At 57.6% G+C, this 25,772-nt stretch overlaps 1 protein-coding gene across 1 annotated transcript in view; it reads right to left on the reverse strand.

Moving 5' to 3' along the window:
- Positions 1–25,772, reverse strand: part of LOC137323443 (tubulin alpha-1 chain-like) — a 53,543-nt gene that overhangs the window by 27,390 nt on the left and 381 nt on the right. The window lies entirely within an intron of this gene.

Consider the following 25,772-nt stretch of genomic DNA (forward strand, 5'->3'; position numbering starts at 1 on the left):
AACCAGTGTGGGGGGGGACTGAATGTGGGGGTGATGAACCAGTGTGGGGGGGGACTGAATGTGGGGGTGATGAACCAGTGTGTGGAGAGGACTGAATGTGGGGGTAATGAACCAGTGTGGGGGGAACTGAATGTGGGGGTAATGAACCAGTGTGGGGGGGACTGAATGTGGGGCTGATGAACCAGTGTGGGGGTCTGAATTTGGGGGTGATGAACCAGTGTGGGAGGGGGACTGAATTTGGGGGTGATGAACCAGTGTGGGGGCAACTGAATGTGGGGGTGATGAACCAGTGTGGGGGGGGACTGAATGTGGGGGTGATGAACCAGTGTGGGGGGTTTGAATTTGGGGATGATGAACCAGTGTGGGAGGGGGACTGAATTTGGGGGTGATGAACCAGTGTGGGGGCAACTGAATGTGGGGGTGATGAACCAGTGTGGGGGGGGACTGAATGTGGGGGTGATGAACCAGTGTGGGGGGAACTGAATGTGGGGGTGATGAACCAGTGTGGGGGGGGGACTGAATGTGGGGATGATGAACCAGTGTGGGGGGGGGGACTGAATGTGGGGGTGATGAACCAGTGTGGGGGGGACTGAATTTGGGGGTGATGAACCAGTGTGGGGGGTCTGAATGTGGGGGTGATGAACCAGTGTGGGGAGGGGACTGAATGTGGGGGTGATTAACCAGTGTGGGGGAAATGAATGTGGGGGTGATGAACCATTGTGGGGAGGGGACTGAATGTGGGGGTGATTAACCAGTGTGGGGAGGGGACTGAATTTGGGGGTGATGAACCAGTGTGGGGAGGGGACTGAATGTGGGGGTGATGAACCAGTGTGGGGGGGAATGAATGTGGGGGTGATGAACCATTGTGGGGGGGAACTGAATGTGGGTGGTGGTGAACCAGTGTGGGTTGGGGGGAATGAATGTGGGAGTGATGAACCAGTGTGGGGGGGGGACTGAATGTGGGGGTGATGAACCAGTGTGGGGAGGGGACTGAATGTGGGGGTGATGAACCAGTGTGGGAGGAACTGAATGTGGGGGTGATGAACCAGTGTGGGGAGGGGACTGAATGTGGGGGTGATGAACCAGTGTGGGGGGAAATGAATGTGGGTGTGATGAAACATTGTGGGGAGGGGACTGAATGTGGGGATGATTAACCAGTGTGGGGGAACTGAATGTGGGGGTGATGAACCAGTGTGGGGGGGTCTGAATGTGGGGGTGATGAACCAGTGTGGGGAGGGGACTGAATGTGGGGGTGATGAACCATTGTGGGGAGGGGACTGAATGTGGGGGTGATGAACCAGTGTGGGGCTAAATGAATGTTGGGGTGATGAACCATTGTGGGGAGGGGACTGAATGTGGGGGTGATTAACCAGTGTGGGGAGGGGACTGAATGTGGGGGTGATGAACCATTGTGGGGAGGGGACTGAATGTGGGGGTGATGAACCAGTGTGGGGGGGACTGAATGTGGGGATGATGAACCAGTGTGGGGGGGAAATGAATATGGGGGTGATGAACCATTGTGGGGAGGGGAATGAATGTGGGGGTGATGAACCATTGTGGGGAGGGGACTGAATGTGGGGGTGATTAACCAGTGTGGGGAGGGGACTGAATGTGGGGGTGATGTACCAGTGTGGGGGGGAATGAATGTGGGGGTGATGAACCATTGTGGGGGGGACTGAATGTGGGGGGTGATGAACCAGTGTGGGGGGGGGACTGAATGTGTGGGTGATGAAACAGTGTCGGGGGGGGCTGAATGTGGGGGTGATGAACCAGTGTGGGGGGAAATGAATGTAGGGGTGATGAACCATTGTGGGGGGGACTGAATGTGGGGGTGATGAACCAGTGTGGAGGGGGGGCTGAATGTGGGGGTGATGAACCACTGTGGGGGGAAATGAATATGGGGGTGATGAACCATTGTGGGGAGGGAACTGAATGTGGGGGTGATGAACCAGTGTGGGGGGAACTGAATGTGGGGGTGATGAACCATTGTGGGGAGGGGACTGAATGTGGGGGTGATGAACCAGTGTGGGAGGAAATGAATGTGGGGGTGATGAACCAGTGTTGGGGGGGACTGAACGTGGGAGTGATGGACCAGTGTGGGGGGGCACTGAATGTGGGGGTGATGAACCAGTGTGGGGGGGGACTGAATGTGGGGATGATGAACCAGTGTGGGGGGGGACTGAATGTGGGGGTGATGAACCAGTGTGGGGGGGGTTTGAATGTGGGGGTGATGAACCACTGTTGGGGGAGGGGACTGAATGTGGGGGTGATGAACCAGTGTCGGGGGGGACTGAATGTGGGGATGATGAACCAGTGTGGGGGGGGTCTGAATGTGGGGGTGATGAACCAGTGTGTGGAGGGTACTGAATGTGGGGGTAATGAACCAGTGTGGGGGGAACTGAATGTCGGGGTGATGAACCAGTGTGTGGAGGGGACTGAATGTGGGGGTGATGAACCAGTGTGGGGGGAACTGAACGTGGGGGTGATGAACCAGTGTGGGGGGGGACTGAATGTGGGGATGATGAACCAGTGTGGGGGGGGACTGAATGTGGGGGTGATGAACCAGTGTGGGGAGGGGACTGAATGTGGGGGTGATGAACCAGTGTGGGGGGGGGGGACTGAACGTGGGGGTGATGAACCAGTGTGGTGGGGGGGGCTGAATGTGGGGGTGATGAACCGGTGTGGGGGGAAATGAATGTGGGGGTGATGAACCATTGAGGGGAGGGGACTAAATGTGGGGGTGATGAACCAGTGTGGGGGGGGACTGAATGTGGGGGTGATGAACCAGTGTGGGGGGGGACTGAATGTGGGGATGATGAACCAGTGTGGGGGGGGTCTGAATGTGGGGGTGATGAACCACTGTTGGGGGAGGGGACTGAATGTGGGGGTGATGAACCAGTGTCGGGGGGGACTGAATGTGGGGATGATGAACCAGTGTGGGGGGGGTCTGAATGTGGGGGTGATGAACCAGTGTGTGGAGGGTACTGAATGTGGGGGTAATGAACCAGTGTGGGGGGAACTGAATGTCGGGGTGATGAACCAGTGTGTGGAGGGGACTGAATGTGGGGGTGATGAACCAGTGTGGGGGGAACTGAACGTGGGGGTGATGAACCAGTGTGGGGGGGGACTGAATGTGGGGATGATGAACCAGTGTGGGGGGGGACTGAATGTGGGGGTGATGAACCAGTGTGGGGAGGGGACTGAATGTGGGGGTGATGAACCAGTGTGGGGGGGGGGGGACTGAACGTGGGGGTGATGAACCAGTGTGGGGGGGGGGCTGAATGTGGGGGTGATGAACCGGTGTGGGGGGAAATGAATGTGGGGGTGATGAACCATTGAGGGGAGGGGACTAAATGTGGGGGTGATGAACCAGTGTGGGGGGGGACTGAATGTGGGGATGATGAACCAGTGTGGGGGGGGACTGAATTTGGTGGTGATGAACCAGTGTGGGGGGGTTTGAATGTGGGGGTGATGAACCAGTGTTGGGGGAGGGGACTGAATGTGGCGGTGATGAACCAGTGTGGGGAGGGGACTGAATGTGGGGGTGATGAACCAGTGTGGGGGGAAATGAATGTGGGGGTGATGAACCAGTGTTGGGGGGGACTGAACGTGGGAGTGATGGACCAGTGTGGGGGGGAACTGAATGTGGGAGTGATGGACCAGTGTGGGGGGGGTTTGAATGTGGGGGTGATGAACCAGTGTGGGGGGGTTTGAATGTGGGGGTGATGAACCAGTGTTGGGGGAGGGGACTGAATGTGGGGATGATGAACCAGTGTGGGGGGGGACTGAATGTGGGGGTAATGAACCAGTGTGGGGGGAACTGAGTGTGGGGGTGATGAACCAGTGTGTGGAGGGGACTGAATGTGGGGGTAATGAACCAGTGTGGGGGGAACTGAGTGTGGGGGTGATGAACCAGTGTGTGGAGGGGACTGAATGTGGGGGTAATGAACCAGTGTGGGGGGAACTGAATGTGGGGGTGATGAACCAGTGTGGGGTGGGGACTGAATGTGGGGATGATGAACCAGTGTGGGGGGGGGGACTGAATGTGGGGGTGATGAACCAGTGTGGGGGAAATGAATGTGGGGGTGATGAACCATTGTGGGGAGGGGACTGAATGTGGGGGTGATGAACCAGTGTGGGGAGGGGACTGAATGTGGGGGTGATGAACCAGTGTTGGGGGAGGGGACTGAATGTGGCGATGATGAACCAGTGTGGGGGGGGACTGAATGTGGGGGGAATGAACCAGTGTGGGGGGAACTGAGTGTGGGGGTGATGAACCAGTGTGTGGAGGGGACTGAATGTGGGGGTAATGAACCAGTGTGGGGGGGGACTGAATGTGGGGGTGATTAACCAGTGTGGGGGGGGTTTGAATGTGGGGGTGATGAACCACTGTTGGGGGAGGGGACTGAATGTGGGGGTGATGAACCAGTGTCGGGGGGGGACTGAATGTGGGGATGATGAACCAGTGTGGGGGGGGGACTGAATGTGGGGGTGATGAACCAGTGTGTGGAGAGGACTGAATGTGGGGGTAATGAACCAGTGTGGGGGGAACTGAATGTGGGGGTAATGAACCAGTGTGGGGGGGACTGAATGTGGGGCTGATGAACCAGTGTGGGGGTCTGAATTTGGGGGTGATGAACCAGTGTGGGAGGGGGACTGAATTTGGGGGTGATGAACCAGTGTGGGGGCAACTGAATGTGGGGGTGATGAACCAGTGTGGGGGGGGACTGAATGTGGGGGTGATGAACCAGTGTGGGGGGTTTGAATTTGGGGATGATGAACCAGTGTGGGAGGGGGACTGAATTTGGGGGTGATGAACCAGTGTGGGGGCAACTGAATGTGGGGGTGATGAACCAGTGTGGGGGGGGACTGAATGTGGGGGTGATGAACCAGTGTGGGGGGAACTGAATGTGGGGGTGATGAACCAGTGTGGGGGGGGACTGAATGTGGGGATGATGAACCAGTGTGGGGGGGGGACTGAATGTGGGGGTGATGAACCAGTGTGGGGGGGACTGAATTTGGGGGTGATGAACCAGTGTGGGGGGTCTGAATGTGGGGGTGATGAACCAGTGTGGGGAGGGGACTGAATGTGGGGGTGATTAACCAGTGTGGGGGAAATGAATGTGGGGGTGATGAACCATTGTGGGGAGGGGACTGAATGTGGGGGTGATTAACCAGTGTGGGGAGGGGACTGAATTTGGGGGTGATGAACCAGTGTGGGGAGGGGACTGAATGTGGGGGTGATGAACCAGTGTGGGGGGGAATGAATGTGGGGGTGATGAACCATTGTGGGGGGGAACTGAATGTGGGTGGTGGTGAACCAGTGTGGGTTGGGGGGAATGAATGTGGGAGTGATGAACCAGTGTGGGGGGGGACTGAATGTGGGGGTGATGAACCAGTGTGGGGAGGGGACTGAATGTGGGGGTGATGAACCAGTGTGGGAGGAACTGAATGTGGGGGTGATGAACCAGTGTGGGGAGGGGACTGAATGTGGGGGTGATGAACCAGTGTGGGGGGAAATGAATGTGGGTGTGATGAAACATTGTGGGGAGGGGACTGAATGTGGGGATGATTAACCAGTGTGGGGGAACTGAATGTGGGGGTGATGAACCAGTGTGGGGGGGTCTGAATGTGGGGGTGATGAACCAGTGTGGGGAGGGGACTGAATGTGGGGGTGATGAACCATTGTGGGGAGGGGACTGAATGTGGGGGTGATGAACCAGTGTGGGGCTAAATGAATGTTGGGGTGATGAACCATTGTGGGGAGGGGACTGAATGTGGGGGTGATTAACCAGTGTGGGGAGGGGACTGAATGTGGGGGTGATGAACCAGTGTGGGGGGGAAATGAATATGGGGGTGATGAACCATTGTGGGGAGGGGAATGAATGTGGGGGTGATGAACCATTGTGGGGAGGGGACTGAATGTGGGGGTGATTAACCAGTGTGGGGAGGGGACTGAATGTGGGGGTGATGTACCAGTGTGGGGGGGAATGAATGTGGGGGTGATGAACCATTGTGGGGGGGACTGAATGTGGGGGGTGATGAACCAGTGTGGGGGGGGACTGAATGTGTGGGTGATTAACCAGTGTGGGGGAACTGAATGTGGGGGTGATGAACCAGTGTGGGGGGGTCTGAATGTGGGGGTGATGAACCAGTGTGGGGAGGGGACTGAATGTGGGGGTGATGAACCATTGTGGGGAGGGGACTGAATGTGGGGGTGATGAACCAGTGTGGGGCTAAATGAATGTTGGGGTGATGAACCATTGTGGGGAGGGGACTGAATGTGGGGGTGATGAACCAGTGTGGGGGGGACTGAATGTGGGGATGATGAACCAGTGTGGGGGGGAAATGAATATGGGGGTGATGAACCATTGTGGGGAGGGGAATGAATGTGGGGGTGATGAACCATTGTGGGGAGGGGACTGAATGTGGGGGTGATTAACCAGTGTGGGGAGGGGACTGAATGTGGGGGTGATGTACCAGTGTGGGGGGGAATGAATGTGGGGGTGATGAACCATTGTGGGGGGGACTGAATGTGGGGGGTGATGAACCAGTGTGGGGGGGGACTGAATGTGTGGGTGATGAAACAGTGTCAGGGGGGGCTGAATGTGGGGGTGATGAACCAGTGTGGGGGGAAATGAATGTAGGGGTGATGAACCATTGTGGGGGGGACTGAATGTGGGGGTGATGAACCAGTGTGGAGGGGGGGCTGAATGTGGGGGTGATGAACCACTGTGGGGGGAAATGAATATGGGGGTGATGAACCATTGTGGGGAGGGAACTGAATGTGGGGGTGATGAACCAGTGTGGGGGGAACTGAATGTGGGGGTGATGAACCATTGTGGGGAGGGGACTGAATGTGGGGGTGATGAACCAGTGTGGGAGGAAATGAATGTGGGGGTGATGAACCAGTGTTGGGGGGGACTGAACGTGGGAGTGATGGACCAGTGTGGGGGGGCACTGAATGTGGGGGTGATGAACCAGTGTGGGGGGGGACTGAATGTGGGGATGATGAACCAGTGTGGGGGGGGACTGAATGTGGGGGTGATGAACCAGTGTGGGGGGGGTTTGAATGTGGGGGTGATGAACCACTGTTGGGGGAGGGGACTGAATGTGGGGGTGATGAACCAGTGTCGGGGGGGACTGAATGTGGGGATGATGAACCAGTGTGGGGGGGGTCTGAATGTGGGGGTGATGAACCAGTGTGTGGAGGGTACTGAATGTGGGGGTAATGAACCAGTGTGGGGGGAACTGAATGTCGGGGTGATGAACCAGTGTGTGGAGGGGACTGAATGTGGGGGTGATGAACCAGTGTGGGGGGAACTGAACGTGGGGGTGATGAACCAGTGTGGGGGGGGACTGAATGTGGGGATGATGAACCAGTGTGGGGGGGGACTGAATGTGGGGGTGATGAACCAGTGTGGGGAGGGGACTGAATGTGGGGGTGATGAACCAGTGTGGGGGGGGGGGGGACTGAACGTGGGGGTGATGAACCAGTGTGGTGGGGGGGGCTGAATGTGGGGGTGATGAACCGGTGTGGGGGGAAATGAATGTGGGGGTGATGAACCATTGAGGGGAGGGGACTAAATGTGGGGGTGATGAACCAGTGTGGGGGGGGACTGAATGTGGGGATGATGAACCAGTGTGGGGGGGGGACTGAATTTGGTGGTGATGAACCAGTGTGGGGGGGTTTGAATGTGGGGGTGATGAACCAGTGTGGGGGGGGACTGAATGTGGGGGTGATGAACCAGTGTGGGGGGTCTGAATTTGGGGGTGATGAACCAGTGTGGGAGGGGGACTGAATTTGGGGGTGATGAACCAGTGTGGGGGCAACTGAATGTGGGGGTGATGAACCAGTGTGGGGGGGGACTGAATGTGGGGGTGATGAACCAGTGTGGGGGGAACTGAATGTGGGGGTGATGAACCAGTGTGGGGGGGGGACTGAATTTGGTGGTGATGAACCAGTGTGGGGGGGTTTGAATGTGGGGGTGATGAACCAGTGTGGGGGGGGACTGAATGTGGGGGTGATGAACCAGTGTGGGGGGTCTGAATTTGGGGGTGATGAACCAGTGTGGGAGGGGGACTGAATTTGGGGGTGATGAACCAGTGTGGGGGCAACTGAACGTGGGGGTGATGAACCAGTGTGGGGGGGGACTGAATGTGGGGGTGATGAACCAGTGTGGGGGGAACTGAATGTGGGGGTGATGAACCAGTGTGGGGGGGGACTGAATGTGGGGATGATGAACCAGTGTGGGGGGGGACTGAATGTGGGGGTGATGAACCAGTGTGGGGGGGACTGAATTTGGGGGTGATGAACCAGTGTGGGGGGTCTGAATGTGGGGGTAATGAACCAGTGTGGGGGGGACTGAATTTGGGGATGATGAACCAGTGTGGGGGGGGACTGAATGTGGGGGTGATGAACCAGTGTGGGGGGGACTGAATTTGGTGGTGATGAACCAGTGTGGGGGGGGACTGAATGTGGGGGTGATGAACCAGTGTGGGGAGGGGACTGAATGTGGGGGTGATTAACCAGTGTGGGGGAAATGAATGTGGGGGTGATGAACCATTGTGGGGAGGGGACTGAATGTGGGGGTGATTAACCAGTGTGGGGAGGGGACTGAATTTGGGGGTGATGAACCAGTGTGGGGAGGGGACTGAATGTGGGGGTGATGAACCAGTGTGGGGGGGAACTGAATGTGGGGGTGATGAACCAGTGTGGGGGGGGACTGAATGTGGGGGTGATGAACCAGTGTGGGGGGGTTTGAATGTGGGGGTGATGAACCAGTGTTGGGGGAGGGGACTGAATGTGGGGATGATGAACCAGTGTGGGGGGGGACTGAATGTGGGGGTAATGAACCAGTGTGGGGGGAACTGAGTGTGGGGGTGATGAACCAGTGTGTGGAGGGGACTGAATGTGGGGGTAATGAACCAATGTGGGGGGAACTGAATGTGGGGGTGATGAACCAGTGTGGGGTGGGGACTGAATGTGGGGATGATGAACCAGTGTGGGGGGGAAACTGAATGTGGGGGTGATGAACCAGTGTGGGGGAAATGAATGTGGGGGTGATGAACCATTGTGGGGAGGGGACTGAATGTGGGGGTGATGAACCAGTGTGGGGAGGGGACTGAATGTGGGGGTGATGAACCAGTGTTGGGGGAGGGGACTGAATGTGGGGATGATGAACCAGTGTGGGGGGGGACTGAATGTGGGGGTAATGAACCAGTGTGGGGGGAACTGAGTGTGGGGGTGATGAACCAGTGTGTGGAGGGGACTGAATGTGGGGGTAATGAACCAGTGTGGGGGGGGGGACTGAATGTGGGGGTGATGAACCAGTGTGGGGGGGGTTTGAATGTGGGGGTGATGAACCACTGTTGGGGGAGGGGACTGAATGTGGGGGTGATGAACCAGTGTCGGGGGGGGGGACTGAATGTGGGGATGATGAACCAGTGTGGGGGGGGACTGAATGTGGGGGTGATGAACCAGTGTGTGGAGCGTACTGAATGTGGGGGTGATGAACCAGTGTGGGGGGAACTGAATGTGGGGGTGATGAACCAGTGTCGGGGGGGACTGAATGTGGGGATGATGAACCAGTGTGGGGGGGGACTGAATGTGGGGGTGATGAACCAGTGTGGGGAGGGGACTGAATGTGGGGGTGATGAACCAGTGTGGGGGGGGACTGAACGTGGGGGTGATGAACCAGTGTGGGGGGGTGCTGAATGTGGGGGTGATGAACTATTGTGGGGGGAAATGAATGTGGGGGTGATGAACCATTGTGGGGAGGGGACTGAATGTGGGGGTGATGAACCCGTGTGGGGGGAACTGAATGTGGGGGTGATGAACCAGTGTGGGGGGTCTGAATTTGGGGGTGATGAACCAGTGTGGGAGGGGGACTGAATTTAGGGGTGATGAACCAGTGTGGGGGCAACTGAATGTGGGGGTGATGAACCAGTGTGGGGGGGGACTGAATGTGGGGGTGATGAACCAGTGTGGGGGGTCTGAATTTGGGGGTGATGAACCAGTGTGGGAGGGGGACTGAATTTGGGGGTGATGAACCAGTGTGGGGGCAACTGAATGTGGGGGTGATGAACCAGTGTGGGGGGGGACTGAATGTGGGGGTGATGAACCAGTGTGGGGGGAACTGAATGTGGGGGTGATGAACCAGTGTGGGGGGGGACTGAATGTGGGGATGATGAACCAGTGTGGGGGGGGGACTGAATGTGGGGGTGATGAACCAGTGTGGGGGGGACTGAATTTGGGGGTGATGAACCAGTGTGGGGGGTCTGAATGTGGGGGTGATGAACCAGTGTGGGGAGGGGACTGAATGTGGGGGTGATTAACCAGTGTGGGGGAAATGAATGTGGGGGTGATGAACCATTGTGGGGAGGGGACTGAATGTGGGGGTGATTAACCAGTGTGGGGAGGGGACTGAATTTGGGGGTGATGAACCAGTGTGGGGAGGGGACTGAATGTGGGGGTGATGAACCAGTGTGGGGGGGAATGAATGTGGGGGTGATGAACCATTGTGGGGGGGAACTGAATGTGGGGGTGATGAACCAGTGTGGGGGGGGACTGAATGTGGGGGTGATGAACCAGTGTGGGGAGGAGACTGAATGTGAGGGTGATGAACCAGTGTGGGGGGGACTGAATGTGGCGGTGATGAACCAGTGTGGGGGGGAACTGAATGTGGGGGTGATGAACCAGTGTGGGGGGGGACTGAATGTGGGGGTGATGAACCAGTGTGGGGGGGTTTGAATGTGGGGGTGATGAACCAGTGTTGGGGGAGGGGACTGAATGTGGGGATGATGAACCAGTGTGGGGGGGGACTGAATGTGGGGGTAATGAACCAGTGTGGGGGGAACTGAGTGTGGGGGTGATGAACCAGTGTGTGGAGGGGACTGAATGTGGGGGTAATGAACCAGTGTGGGGGGAACTGAGTGTGGGGGTGATGAACCAGTGTGTGGAGGGGACTGAATGTGGGGGTAATGAACCAATGTGGGGGGAACTGAATGTGGGGGTGATGAACCAGTGTGGGGTGGGGACTGAATGTGGGGATGATGAACCAGTGTGGGGGGGGGGGACTGAATGTGGGGGTGATGAACCAGTGTGGGGGAAATGAATGTGGGGGTGATGAACCATTGTGGGGAGGGGACTGAATGTGGGGGTGATGAACCAGTGTGGGGAGGGGACTGAATGTGGGGGTGATGAACCAGTGTTGGGGGAGGGGACTGAATGTGGGGATGATGAACCAGTGTGGGGGGGGACTGAATGTGGGGGTAATGAACCAGTGTGGGGGGAACTGAGTGTGGGGGTGATGAACCAGTGTGTGGAGGGGACTGAATGTGGGGGTAATGAACCAGTGTGGGGGGGGGGACTGAATGTGGGGGTGATGAACCAGTGTGGGGGGGGTTTGAATGTGGGGGTGATGAACCACTGTTGGGGGAGGGGACTGAATGTGGGGGTGATGAACCAGTGTCGGGGGGGGGACTGAATGTGGGGATGATGAACCAGTGTGGGGGGGGGACTGAATGTGGGGGTGATGAACCAGTGTGTGGAGCGTACTGAATGTGGGGGTGATGAACCAGTGTGGGGGGAACTGAATGTGGGGGTGATGAACCAGTGTGGGGGGGGACTGAATGTGGGGATGATGAACCAGTGTGGGGGGGGGACTGAATGTGGGGGTGATGAACCAGTGTGGGGAGGGGACTGAATGTGGGGGTGATGAACCAGTGTGGGGGGGGACTGAACGTGGGGGTGATGAACCAGTGTGGGGGGGTGCTGAATGTGGGGGTGATGAACTATTGTGGGGGGAAATGAATGTGGGGGTGATGAACCATTGTGGGGAGGGGACTGAATGTGGGGGTGATGAACCCGTGTGGGGGGAACTGAATGTGGGGGTGATGAACCATTGTGGGGAGGAGACTGAATGTGGGGGTGATGAACCAGTGTTGGGGGGCACTGAATGTGGGGGTGATGAACCAGTGTGGGGGGGGGACTGAATGTGGGGGTGATGAACCAGTGTGGGGGGGGGACTGAATGTGGGGGTGATGAACCAGTGTGTGGAGAGGACTGAATGTGGGGGTAATGAACCAGTGTGGGGGGAACTGAATGTGGTGGTAATGAACCAGTGTGGGGGGGACTGAATGTGGGGCTGATGAACCAGTGTGGGGGGTCTGAATTTGGGGGTGATGAACCAGTGTGGGAGGGGGACTGAATTTGGGGGTGATGAACCAGTGTGGGGGCAACTGAATGTGGGGGTGATGAACCAGTGTGGGGGGGGACTGAATGTGGGGGTGATGAACCAGTGTGGGGGGTCTGAATTTGGGGGTGATGAACCAGTGTGGGAGGGGGACTGAATTTGGGGGTGATGAACCAGTGTAGGGGCAACTGAATGTGGGGGTGATGAACCAGTGTGGGGGGAACTGAATGTGGGGGTGATGAACCAGTGTGGGGGGGGACTGAATGTGGGGATGATGAACCAGTGTGGGGGGGGGACTGAATGTGGGCGTGATGAACCAGTGAGGGGGGGACTGAATTTGGGGGTGATGAACCAGTGTGGGGGGGTCTGAATGTGGGGGTGATGAACCAGTGTGGGGAGGGGACTGAATGTGGGGGTGATTAACCAGTGTGGGGGAAATGAATGTGGGGGTGATGAACCATTGTGGGGAGGGGACTGAATGTGGGGGTGATTAACCAGTGTGGGGAGGGGACTGAATTTGGGGGTGATGAACCAGTGTGGGGAGGGGACTGAATGTGGGGGTGATGAACCAGTGTGGGGGGGAATGAATGTGGGGGTGATGAGCCATTGTGGGGGGAACTGAATGTGGGTGGTGGTGAACCAGTGTGGGTTGGGGGGAATGAATGTGGGGGTGATGAACCAGTGTGGGGGGGTTTGAATGTGGGGGTGATGAACCAGTGTTGGGGGAGGGGACTGAATGTGGGGATGATGAACCAGTGTGGGGGGGGACTGAATGTGGGGGTAATGAACCAGTGTGGGGGGAACTGAGTGTGGGGGTGATGAACCAGTGTGTGGAGGGGACTGAATGTGGGGGTAATGAACCAGTGTGGGGGGAACTGAGTGTGGGGGTGATGAACCAGTGTGGGGGGGTTTGAATGTGGGGGTGATGAACCAGTGTTGGGGGAGGGGACTGAATGTGGGGATGATGAACCAGTGTGGGGGGGGACTGAATGTGGGGGTAATGAACCAGTGTGGGGGGAACTGAGTGTGGGGGTGATGAACCAGTGTGTGGAGGGGACTGAATGTGGGGGTAATGAACCAGTGTGGGGGGAACTGAGTGTGGGGGTGATGAACCAGTGTGTGGAGGGGACTGAATGTGGGGGTAATGAACCAATGTGGGGGGAACTGAATGTGGGGGTGATGAACCAGTGTGGGGTGGGGACTGAATGTGGGGATGATGAACCAGTGTGGGGGGGGGGACTGAATGTGGGGGTGATGAACCAGTGTGGGGAGGGGACTGAATGTGGGGGTGATGAACCAGTGTTGGGGGAGGGGACTGAATGTGGGGATGATGAACCAGTGTGGGGGGGGACTGAATGTGGGGGTAATGAACCAGTGTGGGGGGAACTGAGTGTGGGGGTGATGAACCAGTGTGTGGAGGGGACTGAATGTGGGGGTAATGAACCAGTGTGGGGGGGGGGACTGAATGTGGGGGTGATGAACCAGTGTGGGGGGGGTTTGAATGTGGGGGTGATTAACCACTGTTGGGGGAGGGGACTGAATGTGGGGGTGATGAACCAGTGTCGGGGGGGGGGACTGAATGTGGGGATGATGAACCAGTGTGGGGGGGGACTGAATGTGGGGGTGATGAACCAGTGTGTGGAGCGTACTGAATGTGGGGGTGATGAACCAGTGTGGGGGGAACTGAATGTGGGGGTGATGAACCAGTGTGGGGGGGGACTGAATGTGGGGATGATGAACCAGTGTGGGGGGGGACTGAATGTGGGGGTGATGAACCAGTGTGGGGAGGGGACTGAATGTGGGGGTGATGAACCAGTGTGGGGGGGGACTGAACGTGGGGGTGATGAACCAGTGTGGGGGGGTGCTGAATGTGGGGGTGATGAACTATTGTGGGGGGAAATGAATGTGGGGGTGATGAACCATTGTGGGGAGGGGACTGAATGTGGGGGTGATGAACCCGTGTGGGGGGAACTGAATGTGGGGGTGATGAACCATTGTGGGGAGGAGACTGAATGTGGGGGTGATGAACCAGTGTTGGGGGGCACTGAATGTGGAGGTGATGAACCAGTGTGGGGGGGGGACTGAATGTGGGGGTGATGAACCAGTGTGGGGGGGGGACTGAATGTGGGGGTGATGAACCAGTGTGTGGAGAGGACTGAATGTGGGGGTAATGAACCAGTGTGGGGGGAACTGAATGTGGTGGTAATGAACCAGTGTGGGGGGGACTGAATGTGGGGCTGATGAACCAGTGTGGGGGGTCTGAATTTGGGGGTGATGAACCAGTGTGGGAGGGGGACTGAATTTGGGGGTGATGAACCAGTGTGGGGGCAACTGAATGTGGGGGTGATGAACCAGTGTGGGGGGGGACTGAATGTGGGGGTGATGAACCAGTGTGGGGGGTCTGAATTTGGGGGTGATGAACCAGTGTGGGAGGGGGACTGAATTTGGGGGTGATGAACCAGTGTAGGGGCAACTGAATGTGGGGGTGATGAACCAGTGTGGGGGGAACTGAATGTGGGGGTGATGAACCAGTGTGGGGGGGGACTGAATGTGGGGATGATGAACCAGTGTGGGGGGGGACTGAATGTGGGCGTGATGAACCAGTGAGGGGGGGACTGAATTTGGGGGTGATGAACCAGTGTGGGGGGGTCTGAATGTGGGGGTGATGAACCAGTGTGGGGAGGGGACTGAATGTGGGGGTGATTAACCAGTGTGGGGGAAATGAATGTGGGGGTGATGAACCATTGTGGGGAGGGGACTGAATGTGGGGGTGATTAACCAGTGTGGGGAGGGGACTGAATTTGGGGGTGATGAACCAGTGTGGGGAGGGGACTGAATGTGGGGGTGATGAACCAGTGTGGGGGGGAATGAATGTGGGGGTGATGAGCCATTGTGGGGGGAACTGAATGTGGGTGGTGGTGAACCAGTGTGGGTTGGGGGGAATGAATGTGGGGGTGATGAACCAGTGTGGGGGGGTTTGAATGTGGGGGTGATGAACCAGTGTTGGGGGAGGGGACTGAATGTGGGGATGATGAACCAGTGTGGGGGGGGACTGAATGTGGGGGTAATGAACCAGTGTGGGGGGAACTGAGTGTGGGGGTGATGAACCAGTGTGTGGAGGGGACTGAATGTGGGGGTAATGAACCAGTGTGGGGGGAACTGAGTGTGGGGGTGATGAACCAGTGTGTGGAGGGGACTGAATGTGGGGGTAATGAACCAGTGTGGGGGGAACTGAATGTGGGGGTGATGAACCAGTGTGGGGTGGGGACTGAATGTGGGGATGATGAACCAGTGTGGGGGGGGACTGAATGTGGGGGTGATGAACCAGTGTGGGGGAAATGAATGTGGGGGTGATGAACCATTGTGGGGAGGGGACTGAATGTGGGGGTGATGAACCAGTGTGGGGAGGGAACTGAATGTGGGGGTGATGAACCAGTGTGGGGGGGGGACTGAATGTGGGGGTGATGAACCAGTGTTGGGGGAGGGGACTGAATGTGGGGATGATGAACCAGTGTGGGGGGGGACTGAATGTGGGGGTAATGAACCAGTGTGGGGGGAACTGAGTGTGGGGGTGATGAACCAGTGTGTGGAGGGGACTGAATGTGGGGGTAATGAACCAGTGTGGGGGGGGGACTGAATGTGGGGGTGATGATCCAGTGTGGGGGGGGTTTGAATGTGGGGGTGATGAACCACTGTTGGGGGAGGGGACTGAATGTGGGGGTGATGAACCAGTGTCGGGGGGGGGACTGAATGTGGGGATGATGAACCAGTGTGGGGGGGGACTGAATGTGGGGGTGATGAACCAGTGTGTGGAGCGTACTGAATGTGGGGGTGATGAACCAGTGTGGGGGGAACTGAATGTGGGGGTGATGAACCAGTGTGGGGGGGGGACTGAATGTGGGGATGATGAACCAGTGTGGGGGGGGACTGAATGTGGGGGTGATGAACCAGTGTGGGGGGGGACTGAACGTGGGGGTGATGAACCAGTGTGGGGGGGTGCTGAATGTGGGGGTGATGAACTATTGTGGGGGGAAATGAATGTGGGGGTGATGAACCATTGTGGGGAGGGGACTGAATGTGGGGGTGATGAAGCCGTGTGGGGGGAACTGAATGTGAGGGTGATGAACCATTGTGAGGAGGAGACTGAATGTGGGGGTGATGAACCAGTGTGGGAGGGGGACTGAATTTGGGGGTGATGAACCAGTGTGGGGGCAACTGAATGTGGGGGTGATGAACCAGTGTGGGGGGGGACTGAATGTGGGGGTGATGAACCAGTGTGGGGGGTCTGAATTTGGGGGTGATGAACCAGTGTGGGAGGGGGACTGAATTTGGGGGTGATGAACCAGTGTAGGGGCAACTGAATGTGGGGGTGATGAACCAGTGTGGGGGGGGACTGAATGTGGGGGTGATGAACCAGTGTGGGGGGAACTGAATGTGGGGGTGATGAACCAGTGTGGGGGGGGACTGAATGTGGGGATGATGAACCAGTGTGGGGGGGGGACTGAATGTGGGGGTGATGAACCAGTGTGGGGGGGACTGAATTTGGGGGTGATGAACCAGTGTGGGGGGGTTTGAATGTGGGGGTGATGAACCAGTGTGGGGAGGGGACTGAATGTGGGGGTGATTAACCAGTGTGGGCGAAATGAAGGTGGGGGTGATGAACCAGTGTTGGGGGGCACTGAATGTGGGGGTGATGAACCAGTGTGGGGGTGGACTGAATGTGGGGATGTTGAACCAGTGTGGGGGGGGGGACTGAATGTGGGGGTGATGAACCAGTGTGGGGGGGGGACTGAATGTGGGGGTGATGAACCAGTGTGGGGGGGGACTGAATGTGGGGGTGATGAACCAGTGTGTGGAGAGGACTGAATGTGGGGGTAATGAACCAGTGTGGGGGGAACTGAATGTGGGGGTAATGAACCAGTGTGGGGGGGACTGAATGTGGGGCTGATGAACCAGTGTGGGGGGTCTGAATTTGGGGGTGATGAACCAGTGTGGGAGGGGGACTGAATTTGGGGGTGATGAACCAGTGTGGGGGCAACTGAATGTGGGGGTGATGAACCAGTGTGGGGGGGGACTGAATGTGGGGGTGATGAACCAGTGTGGGGGGGTCTGAATTTGGGGGTGATGAACCAGTGTGGGAGGGGGACTGAATTTGGGGGTGATGAACCAGTGTGGGGGCAACTGAATGTGGGGGTGATGAACCAGTGTGGGGGGGGACTGAATGTGGGGGTGATGAACCAGTGTGGGGGGAACTGAGTGTGGGGGTGATGAACCAGTGTGGGGGGGTTTGAATGTGGGGGTGATGAACCAGTGTTGGGGGAGGGGACTGAATGTGGGGATGATGAACCAGTGTGGGGGGGGACTGAATGTGGGGGTAATGAACCAGTGTGGGGGGAACTGAGTGTGGGGGTGATGAACCAGTGTGTGGAGGGGACTGAATGTGGGGGTAATGAACCAGTGTGGGGGGAACTGAGTGTGGGGGTGATGAACCAGTGTGTGGAGGGGACTGAATGTGGGGGTAATGAACCAATGTGGGGGGAACTGAATGTGGGGGTGATGAACCAGTGTGGGGTGGGGACTGAATGTGGGGATGATGAACCAGTGTGGGGGGGGGGACTGAATGTGGGGATGATGAACCAGTGTGGGGGAAATGAATGTGGGGGTGATGAACCATTGTGGGGAGGGGACTGAATGTGGGGGTGATGAACCAGTGTGGGGAGGGGACTGAATGTGGGGGTGATGAACCAGTGTTGGGGGAGGGGACTGAATGTGGGGATGATGAACCAGTGTGGGGGGGGACTGAATGTGGGGGTAATGAACCAGTGTGGGGGGAACTGAGTGTGGGGGTGATGAACCAGTGTGTGGAGGGGACTGAATGTGGGGGTAATGAACCAGTGTGGGGGGGGGGACTGAATGTGGGGGTGATGAACCAGTGTGGGGGGGGTTTGAATGTGGGGGTGATGAACCACTGTTGGGGGAGGGGACTGAATGTGGGGGTGATGAACCAGTGTCGGGGGGGGGGACTGAATGTGGGGATGATGAACCAGTGTGGGGGGGGACTGAATGTGGGGGTGATGAACCAGTGTGTGGAGCGTACTGAATGTGGGGGTGATGAACCAGTGTGGGGGGAACTGAATGTGGGGGTGATGAACCAGTGTGGGGGGGGACTGAATGTGGGGATGATGAACCAGTGTGGGGGGGGACTGAATGTGGGGGTGATGAACCAGTGTGGGGAGGGGACTGAATGTGGGGGTGATGAACCAGTGTGGGGGGGGACTGAACGTGGGGGTGATGAACCAGTGTGGGGGGGGGACTGAATGTGGGGGTGATGAACCAGTGTGGGGGGGGGGACTGAATGTGGGGGTGATGAACCAGTGTGTGGAGAGGACTGAATGTGGGGGTAATGAACCAGTGTGGGGGGAACTGAATGTGGTGGTAATGAACCAGTGTGGGGGGGACTGAATGTGGGGCTGATGAACCAGTGTGGGGGGTCTGAATTTGGGGGTGATGAACCAGTGTGGGAGGGGGACTGAATTTGGGGGTGATGAACCAGTGTGGGGGCAACTGAATGTGGGGGTGATGAACCAGTGTGGGGGGGGACTGAATGTGGGGGTGATGAACCAGTGTGGGGGGTCTGAATTTGGGGGTGATGAACCAGTGTGGGAGGGGGACTGAATTTGGGGGTGATGAACCAGTGTAGGGGCAACTGAATGTGGGGGTGATGAACCAGTGTGGGGGGAACTGAATGTGGGGGTGATGAACCAGTGTGGGGGGGGACTGAATGTGGGGATGATGAACCAGTGTGGGGGGGGACTGAATGTGGGCGTGATGAACCAGTGAGGGGGGGACTGAATTTGGGGGTGATGAACCAGTGTGGGGGGGTCTGAATGTGGGGGTGATGAACCAGTGTGGGGAGGGGACTGAATGTGGGGGTGATTAACCAGTGTGGGGGAAATGAATGTGGGGGTGATGAACCATTGTGGGGAGGGGACTGAATGTGGGGGTGATTAACCAGTGTGGGGAGGGGACTGAATTTGGGGGTGATGAACCAGTGTGGGGAGGGGACTGAATGTGGGGGTGATGAACCAGTGTGGGGGGGAATGAATGTGGGGGTGATGAGCCATTGTGGGGGGAACTGAATGTGGGTGGTGGTGAACCAGTGTGGGTTGGGGGGAATGAATGTGGGGGTGATGAACCAGTGTGGGGGGGTTTGAATGTGGGGGTGATGAACCAGTGTTGGGGGAGGGGACTGAATGTGGGGATGATGAACCAGTGTGGGGGGGGACTGAATGTGGGGGTAATGAACCAGTGTGGGGGGAACTGAGTGTGGGGGTGATGAACCAGTGTGTGGAGGGGACTGAATGTGGGGGTAATGAACCAGTGTGGGGGGAACTGAGTGTGGGGGTGATGAACCAGTGTGTGGAGGGGACTGAATGTGGGGGTAATGAACCAGTGTGGGGGGAACTGAATGTGGGGGTGATGAACCAGTGTGGGGTGGGGACTGAATGTGGGGGTGATGAACCAGTGTGGGGAGGGAACTGAATGTGGGGGTGATGAACCAGTGTGGGGGGGGGACTGAATGTGGGGGTGATGAACCAGTGTTGGGGGAGGGGACTGAATGTGGGGATGATGAACCAGTGTGGGGGGGGACTGAATGTGGGGGTAATGAACCAGTGTGGGGGGAACTGAGTGTGGGGGTGATGAACCAGTGTGTGGAGGGGACTGAATGTGGGGGTAATGAACCAGTGTGGGGGGGGGACTGAATGTGGGGGTGATGATCCAGTGTGGGGGGGGTTTGAATGTGGGGGTGATGAACCACTGTTGGGGGAGGGGACTGAATGTGGGGGTGATGAACCAGTGTCGGGGGGGGGACTGAATGTGGGGATGATGAACCAGTGTGGGGGGGGACTGAATGTGGGGGTGATGAACCAGTGTGTGGAGCGTACTGAATGTGGGGGTGATGAACCAGTGTGGGGGGAACTGAATGTGGGGGTGATGAACCAGTGTGGGGGGGGGACTGAATGTGGGGATGATGAACCAGTGTGGGGGGGGACTGAATGTGGGGGTGATGAACCAGTGTGGGGGGGGACTGAACGTGGGGGTGATGAACCAGTGTGGGGGGGTGCTGAATGTGGGGGTGATGAACTATTGTGGGGGGAAATGAATGTGGGGGTGATGAACCATTGTGGGGAGGGGACTGAATGTGGGGGTGATGAAGCCGTGTGGGGGGAACTGAATGTGAGGGTGATGAACCATTGTGAGGAGGAGACTGAATGTGGGGGTGATGAACCAGTGTGGGAGGGGGACTGAATTTGGGGGTGATGAACCAGTGTGGGGGCAACTGAATGTGGGGGTGATGAACCAGTGTGGGGGGGGACTGAATGTGGGGGTGATGAACCAGTGTGGGGGGTCTGAATTTGGGGGTGATGAACCAGTGTGGGAGGGGGACTGAATTTGGGGGTGATGAACCAGTGTAGGGGCAACTGAATGTGGGGGTGATGAACCAGTGTGGGGGGGGACTGAATGTGGGGGTGATGAACCAGTGTGGGGGGAACTGAATGTGGGGGTGATGAACCAGTGTGGGGGGGGACTGAATGTGGGGATGATGAACCAGTGTGGGGGGGGGACTGAATGTGGGGGTGATGAACCAGTGTGGGGGGGACTGAATTTGGGGGTGATGAACCAGTGTGGGGGGGTTTGAATGTGGGGGTGATGAACCAGTGTGGGGAGGGGACTGAATGTGGGGGTGATTAACCAGTGTGGGCGAAATGAAGGTGGGGGTGATGAACCAGTGTTGGGGGGCACTGAATGTGGGGGTGATGAACCAGTGTGGGGGTGGACTGAATGTGGGGATGTTGAACCAGTGTGGGGGGGGGGACTGAATGTGGGGGTGATGAACCAGTGTGGGAGGGTTTGAATGTGGGGGTGATGAACCAGTGTTGGGGGAGGGGACTGAATGTGGGGGTGATGAACCAGTGTGGGGGGGGGACTGAATGTGGGGGTGATGAACCAGTGTGGGGGGGGACTGAATGTGGGGGTGATGAACCAGTGTGTGGAGAGGACTGAATGTGGGGGTAATGAACCAGTGTGGGGGGAACTGAATGTGGGGGTAATGAACCAGTGTGGGGGGGACTGAATGTGGGGCTGATGAACCAGTGTGGGGGGTCTGAATTTGGGGGTGATGAACCAGTGTGGGAGGGGGACTGAATTTGGGGGTGATGAACCAGTGTGGGGGCAACTGAATGTGGGGGTGATGAACCAGTGTGGGGGGGGACTGAATGTGGGGGTGATGAACCAGTGTGGGGGGGTCTGAATTTGGGGGTGATGAACCAGTGTGGGAGGGGGACTGAATTTGGGGGTGATGAACCAGTGTAGGGGCAACTGAATGTGGGGGTGATGAACCAGTGTGGGGGGGGACTGAATGTGGGGGTGATGAACCAGTGTGGGGGGAACTGAATGTGGGGGTGATGAACCAGTGTGGGGGGGGACTGAATGTGGGGATGATGAACCAGTGTGGGGGAGGGACTGAATGTGGGGGTGATGAACCAGTGTGGGGGGGACTGAATTTGGGGGTGCTGAACCAGTGTGGGGGGGTCTGAATGTGGGGGTGCTGAACCAGTGTGGGGAGGGGACTGAATGTGGGGGTGATTAACCAGTGTGGGGGAAATGAATGTGGGGGTGATGAACCATTGTGGGGAGGGGACTGAATGTGGGGGTGATTAACCAGTGTGGGGAGGGGACTGAATTTGGGGGTGATGAACCAGTGTGGGGAGGGGACTGAATGTGGGGGTGATGAACCAGTGTGGGGGGGAATGAATGTGGGGGTGATGAACCATTGTGGGGGGAACTGAATGTGGGTGGTGGTGAACCAGTGTGGGTTGGGGGGAATGAATGTGGGAGTGATGAACCAGTGTGGGGGGGGACTGAATGTGGGGGTGATGAACCAGTGTGGGGAGGAGACTGAATGTGAGGGTGATGAACCAGTGTGGGGGGGACTGAATGTGGGGGTGATGAACCAGTGTGGGGGGGAACTGAATGTGGGGGTGATGAACCAGTGTGGGGGGGGACTGAATGTGGGGGTGATGAACCAGTGTGGGGGGGTTTGAATGTGGGGGTGATGAACCAGTGTTGGGGGAGGGGACTGAATGTGGGGATGATGAACCAGTGTGGGGGGGGACTGAATGTGGGGGTAATGAACCAGTGTGGGGGGAACTGAGTGTGGGGGTGATGAACCAGTGTGTGGAGGGGACTGAATGTCGGGGTAATGAACCAGTGTGTGGGGAACTGAGTGTGGGGGTAATGAACCAGTGTGTGGAGGGGACTGAATGTGGGGGTAATGAACCAGTGTAGGGGGAACTGAATGTGGGGGTGATGAACCAGTGTGGGGTGGGGACTGAATGTGGGGATGATGAACCAGTGTGGGGGGGGGACTGAATGTGGGGGTGATGAACCAGTGTGGGGGAAATGAATGTGGGGGTGATGAACCATTGTGGGGAGGGGACTGAATGTGGGGGTGATGAACCAGTGTGGGGAGGGGACTGAATGTGGGGGTGATGAACCAGTGTTGGGGGAGGGGACTGAATGTGGGGATGATGAACCAGTGTGGGGGGGGACTGAATGTGGGGGTGATGAACCAGTGTGGGGGGGAACTGAATGTGGGGGTGATGAACCAGTGTGGGGGGGGACTGAATGTGGGGGTGATGAACCAGTGTGGGGGGGAGACTGAATGTGGGGGTGATGAACCAGTGTGGGGGGGGTTTGAATGTGGGGGTGATGAACCACTGTTGGGGGAGGGGACTGAATGTGGGGGTGATGAACCAGTGTCGGGGGGGGGGACTGAATGTGGGGATGATGAACCAGTGTGGGGGGGGACTGAATGTGGGGGTGATGAACCAGTGTGTGGAGCGTACTGAATGTGGGGGTGATGAACCAGTGTGGGGGGAACTGAATGTGGGGGTGATGAACCAGTGTGGGGGGGGGGACTGAATGTGGGGATGATGAACCAGTGTGGGGGGGGACTGAATGTGGGGGTGATGAACCAGTGTGGGGACGGGACTGAATGTGGGGGTGATGAACCAGTGTGGGGGGGGACTGAACGTGGGGGTGATGAACCAGTGTGGGGGGGTGCTGAATGTGGGGGTGATGAACTATTGTGGGGGGAAATGAATGTGGGGGTGATGAACCATTGTGGGGAGGGGACTGAATGTGGGGGTGATGAACCCGTGTGGGGGGAACTGAATGTGGGGGTGATGAACCATTGTGGGGAGGAGACTGAATGTGGGGGTGATGAACCAGTGTGGGGGGAAATGAATGTGGGGGTGATGAACCAGTGTTGGGGGGCACTGAATGTGGGGGTGATGAACCAGTGTGGGGGGAACTGAATGTGGGGGTGATGAACCAGTGTGGGGGGGGACTGAATGTGGGGATGATGAACCAGTGTGGGGGGGGGCACTGAATGTGGGGGTGATGAACCAGTGTGGGGGGGACTGAATTTGGGGGTGATGAACCAGTGTGGGGGGGTCTGAATGTGGGGGTGATGAACCAGTGTGGGGAGGGGACTGAATGTGGGGGTGATTAACCAGTGTGGGGAGGGGACTGAATTTGGGGGTGATGAACCAGTGTGGGGAGGAGACTGAATGTGAGGGTGATGAACCAGTGTGGGGGGGACTGAATGTGGGGGTGATGAACCAGTGTGGGGGGGAACTGAATGTGGGGGTGATGAACCAGTGTGGGGGGGGACTGAATGTGGGGGTGATGAACCAGTGTGGGGGGGTTTGAATGTGGGGGTGATGAACCAGTGTTGGGGGAGGGGACTGAATGTGGGGATGATGAACCAGTGTGGGGGGGACTGAATGTGGGGGTAATGAACCAGTGTGGGGGGAACTGAGTGTGGGGGTGATGAACCAGTGTGTGGAGGGGACTGAATGTGGGGGTAATGAACCAGTGTGGGGGGAACTGAGTGTGGGGGTGATGAACCAGTGTGTGGAGGGGACTGAATGTGGGGGTAATGAACCAGTGTGGGGGGAACTGAATGTGGGGGTGATGAACCAGTGTGGGGTGGGGACTGAATGTGGGGATGATGAACCAGTGTGGGGGGGGGACTGAATGTGGGGGTGATGAACCAGTGTGGGGGAAATGAATGTGGGGGTGATGAACCATTGTGGGGAGGGGACTGAATGTGGGGGTGATTAACCAGTGTGGGGAAGGGACTGAATGTGGGGGTGATGAACCAGTGTGGGGAGGGGACTGAATGTGTGGGTGATGAACCAGTGTGGGGGGGAATGAATGTGGGGTTGATGAACCATTGTGGTGGGGAACTGAATGTGGGGGGTGATGAACCAGTGTGGGGTGGGGACTGAATGTGGGGATGATGAACCAGTGTGGGGGGGGGACTGAATGTGGGGGTGATGAACCAGTGTGGGGGAAATGAATGTGGGGGTGATGAACCATTGTGGGGAGGGGACTGAATGTGGGGATGATGAACCAGTGTGGGGGGGGGGGACTGAATGTGGGGGTGATGAACCAGTGTGGGGGAAATGAATGTGGGGGTGATGAACCATTGTGGGGAGGGGACTGAATGTGGGGGTGATTAACCAGTGTGGGGAGGGGACTGAATGTGGGGGTGATGAACCAGTGTGGGGAGGGGACTGAATGTGTGGGTGATGAACCAGTGTGGGGGGGAATGAATGTGGGGTTGATGAACCATTGTGGTGGGGAACTGAATGTGGGGGGTGATGAACCAGTGTGGGGAGGGGACTGAATGTGGGGGTGATGAACCAGTGTGGGTGGGGACTGAATGTGGGGGTGATGAACCAGTGTGAGGGGGAACTGAATGTGGGGGTGATGAACCAGTGTGGGGGGAAATGAATGTGGGGGTGATGAACCATTGTGGGGAGGGTACTGAATGTGGGGGTGATGAACCATTGTGGGGAGGGGACTGAATGTGGGGGTGATGAATCAGTGTGGGGAGGGGACTGAATGTGGGGGTGATGAACCATTGTGGGGAGGGGACTGAATGTGGGGGTGATGAACCAGTGTGGGGGAAATGAATGTGGGTGGTGATGAACCAGTGTGGGTGGGGACTGAATGTGGGGGTGATGAACCAGTGTGAGGGGGAACTGAATGTGGGGGTGATGAACCAGTGTGGGGGGAAATGAATGTGGGGGTCATGAACCATTGTGGGGAGGGTACTGAATGTGGGGGTGATGAATCAGTGTGGGGAGGGGACTGAATGTGGGGGTGATGAACCATTGTGGGGAGGGGACTGAATGTGGGGGTGATGAACCAGTGTGGGGGAAATGAATGTGGAGGTGATGAACCAGTGTGGGTTGGGGGGAATGAATGTGGGAGTGATGAACCAGTGTGGGGGGGACTGAATGTGGGGGTGATGAACCATTGTGGGGGGGGACTGAATGTGAGGGTGATGAACCATTGTGGGGGGGGACCGAATGTGGGGGGTGATGAACCAGTGTGGGTTGGGGGGGACTGAATGTGGGGGTGATGAACCAGTGTGGGTTGGGGGGGGAATGAATGTGGGGGTGATGAACCATTGTGGGTTGGGGGGAATGAATGTGA

The sequence above is a fragment of the Heptranchias perlo genome, chromosome 7 (assembly GCF_035084215.1).
Source record: "Heptranchias perlo isolate sHepPer1 chromosome 7, sHepPer1.hap1, whole genome shotgun sequence".
Taxonomy (NCBI): Eukaryota; Metazoa; Chordata; class Chondrichthyes; order Hexanchiformes; family Hexanchidae; genus Heptranchias; species Heptranchias perlo.